Source organism: Alligator sinensis, unplaced genomic scaffold, assembly GCF_000455745.1.
Source record: "Alligator sinensis unplaced genomic scaffold, ASM45574v1 scaffold740_1, whole genome shotgun sequence".
In the NCBI taxonomy this organism is placed as follows: domain Eukaryota; kingdom Metazoa; phylum Chordata; order Crocodylia; family Alligatoridae; genus Alligator; species Alligator sinensis.
Window position 1 is genome coordinate 1392754 of NW_005841964.1, and position 4012 is coordinate 1396765.

A 4012-nucleotide genomic window follows, 5' to 3' on the forward strand; every position below is an offset into this window, starting at 1 on the left:
CTCTTTCCTGCCTATGCAGGGGGTTGGACTCGATGATCTATTGAGGTCCCTTCCGACCCTAACATCTATGAATCTATGAATCTATGAAATACTAAAATGCTTCTAGAGTTGTTACACAAGCTTCCAAACATGCAACGTAACAATGTAGAGAGTAGTTAGCAATGTTAGTCCCAAATCAGGCAAAAGGCAGAGCAGGGTGGCAGCTTGCAGACTGAGTTAGTCTCTAATCACCTTAGAGTTAGTCCAGTCAGTCTAAGGCTGGAAACAGACATCACTTCCATGCTGTCATAAGAATTTTTACAATGGCACAAAACTCAAGGAAATGGACATCCATACCCTTTGCCGACAAAACTGTTGCTGTAACAATAGGTGGTAAAAGTTGTGCTGCTTTTTTGTGGTGGACGTGCATTTCCTATGTGATGGGAGAATGTGGGCAGCCAGGAGCTGCTTGTACTCTCCAGCCACCCTAGGCAGGAGGTCCTGGAGCTTCAGGGGCCTGATAGTGCATGGGCCCAAGAAATCTCCTGCAGGACCAAACCCCTGAAGTCCTGGCAACATTTCTCTGGGTTTCTTTGCTTGCAGAGATGTGCCCCAGGAATCACCTGGCAAGGGATTCCCTGGGCATGCATATGGCACTGCCACAGTTCAGGATAACGGGTGACATCTGTATTGCCCAACAAGGCAGATCAGCTATGCCAGGACAGATCCCAATACAGCTGATTCCACTACAAGGATGACATCTGTTTGTAGCCTAGGGTATCAAGCATTATCTTTTTTGGTAAAAACCATCTGCATTCCATTTAACTGTCATTACAAACTTATCTCAAATTGCACTTGGGATGATATTAGATTGGCTGGTGCAAGGCTATCTAGTTTATACCTTTATTTTTCCTTTTTTTAAAAATATTGTAAAATAAATACTAGATTTTGTTCATTTGGTGCTATGCCTGGCAATAGTGACAAATGGAATGTGTGAGCTAATGGTATTGATAGGTGGTCATAGAAGTGTTTTTTTTTTAATTTTAAAACCATCTGTGCCTACTGGTTTATTTAGGTTAATTTTGTGAAAACAATTCTAGTGCTTATCTTACTGTCACCCTTGTTCCCAGGCAGTGTTCATGATCTTAGGTTATATGGCTGGATATGTTACTTGCTATTTAATGGAAATTTATTTTTTACTTTAACACCTATCACATCTCCAGTTAAGGTCATCTTCTTTCAGTTTTCAGTGGTCCTTATCCCCTGTCTAATCTAATCCCCTATAGTTTATCAATATCTTGTTATTCCTACTAATGTTTTCAGGTGCCCTCTTGTCCTGTAGCCTTGTGTTGCATGCTTGTGTGCCTCAGATAATTCAGACAAGGTTCTTTGGGTGATAGTTCTTTGCCTCAGATAATTCAGTATCATTACTTACTTTTCCCAATTATTTTCAGGTCTGGACAAACAGAAAAGGGGGCTCATTGTGCATTTGACAAATGTTCCTTCAAAGTGTGCTGCTTTCTAAAACCATGATAACTGGGAATGTCAATTAATGAAGGGAAGTAAAGGTACAAGACAGAGAACTAGGGTATGCTAGATTGGTGAGCTCTATGAAGGCCAGAGATACAATACAGATTATTGTAAAGCAGAGAGAAACACAACCACAAAGGATATAGACAAAAAAGAACTAGGAAAAAAAGCCTACATAAACACCTCTCAAAAAGGAAGTATATTTTTATTACAGCCAAAAAAATATGACAAGAAACAAGGAATGCAGGCCCTGCATATAGAATGGACATTGTGCCCTGCATAGCTATAATATTAAAATTTATGTAAGGGGTTACAGTAGACAAGCAACTCAGCAGGATCTCACAGTGCCCAAAAATGGCTAGTGGGATCCTTTGATGTATAAACAGACATGTAGTGAAAAGAAGGGAGATGACTTTATTTTAGTACTCAGCATTAGTCAGACTGAATACTGTGTTCTGCTCTAGTATCCACATTTTTAAAAGGATGCTGAAAAAATGGAGATAGTGTAGAAAAGAGCCAGAGAATGGCTTTAGGACTGGAGAAAATGCTTTAAAATGAGATACCAGTTAAATTTATTAAAAATATAATGGCTTGATTACAGTGTGCATCTTTACAGGAAAAAAATACTAGGGTGCTAAGGGACTTCTTAATCCAGCAGAAAAAGGCACAACAAGAAACAAGGGTAGAAAGATAAAGCCAGATAGATTCAACTTAAATTATTTTTAGAGTGAGGATGATTAACTATTAGAACAAACTACCAAAGGATTGGGTAGTTTCTTTGTCACGTAAGGTCTTCAAGTTAATCCTAGATGCCTTTCTAGAATATCCTTTATTCAAATACAAGTTATGACTTAAATCAAACACAAGTTATTGGTTCAATTAAGGAGTTAGTGGGTAAAATGTAAAACTCTGTAATATACATCCAGCCATGTGTGTATCACAACGCATCCAGCAACAGTGCCAGCAGAGCCAGCCAGCCACGAACATTATTGCAGGTGAGAACCACCTCCTCTGACAGCGGCCCATGGGAATCAGAGTGCAGGAGGCATCACCGCTGATCTGCAGCCACCCCCCTACATATGGCACCAGCCCCCCCAATCTAGGGACCTTCATCCCCATCTATTGCCAGGACTGCAACAACATAGACAGTGTAGCTGTTGTAAAAACAAAAGCAACTTTATTCCCCCTCCATCTCCCCAAAACTTCCCTAGCACCAACAGTTCAACATGCCAACAATACCCCACATGAGACCTTCCACAACTCCACAACCATTCACCCAGCACCCCCTGTACAAACCCATTCAAAGCCAGAAATAAATGAAAACTCTTTACACAAGCACCAGGGGAAGAGAAAGTGTCCTTAGAACCATGGGAAATACCAGGGGAGGAGACAAAGGGAGGAGGGAATCAGGGGTTAGCAGCCCCTTGGCCCTGAGCTTGGCCTCTGCCCTGTGTGCCACCACCCTATGTGCAAGGACCATGCCAACATGGCCGTGGTCTCTGCTACTCTGGGGAAGAGGGCAGACAGTTCTCAGTAGCAGCTGATGCAGCTAGGCCCATGACTGATTGGCGGGGGGGCAGAAGCGGCGCCCTTTGATGACTACGGCAGGCCTATGGGCCCTGCTGGGGTGCCAACAAACCACCAGGTAGGCAAAATGCTCCCAGCTGGGTCCTGCCCCTGGTGGTGGGGTGCAGGCTTCCTGGGGGGTGGGGGACAGGTACCTCTGCTTCTGGTACAGACTGGGGTGCAGCAGCAGAAGTGGCCAGGGTGGGGTTGGTGGCCAGGAGTTGCTACAACATCTTATGCTCCTCCTGGACAGTGGTGTCAATGGAGACCCACAGTTGCCTTAGCATCTTGTAGCAGTACAGGGCCAGCCATCACTCCTCCCTTATCTCTGCCACCAGCTGCTGCAGGGCCACCCTCCCACCCTACACTTCTTCCAGGAACTTGGCCAGGACCTGCTGGTGGTATTCCTAGGCCTCCCGGAGACACATCTGCTCTGCCCGGAGCAGCTCCTCCTAGATGCTGTCCTACTGTGCATGTTGCTCCTGGCACAGGGAGTGCATCTGGATGGCCCCTGGAGTGCCTGGGAGTAGGTGGGTGGCTCCCAGGCTCTGGACAGTGGCCTCTCCCCTAGCAGATGGGCTTTCTGTAGAGAGAGCAAATGGAGTGCCATCCTCAGCTACAGCAACATAGCATGGGGTGCAAACAGGCCTCAGTGAGGGTGCCCAGGGCGTAGCCTCACTCTTGGGCATTGGGCCATCTGTCCAAACCAGAGCAATGTGGGGCCGGCACCCTAACAAGGACCACAGCCATCCTGAGATCTGTCCATCCCCTCCCACTGTGTGTCTGGGTAGCCTGCAGCACAAAGGCCACCCCACCTTGCCCTTGGCCTCTACAGGGCCCCAACTGGAGGTATCCTCATAGATTCATAGATTCATAGATGTTAGGGTCGGAAGGGACCTCAATAGATCATCGAGTCCGACCCCCTGCATAGGCAGGA

The 4012-nt window shown here is 45.9% G+C and overlaps 1 pseudogene; it reads right to left on the reverse strand.

Moving 5' to 3' along the window:
- Positions 1–3011: 3011 nt before the first annotated feature.
- Positions 3012–3764, reverse strand: LOC112549780 (annotated as a pseudogene).
- Between the last annotated feature and the right edge of the window lie 248 nt (positions 3765–4012).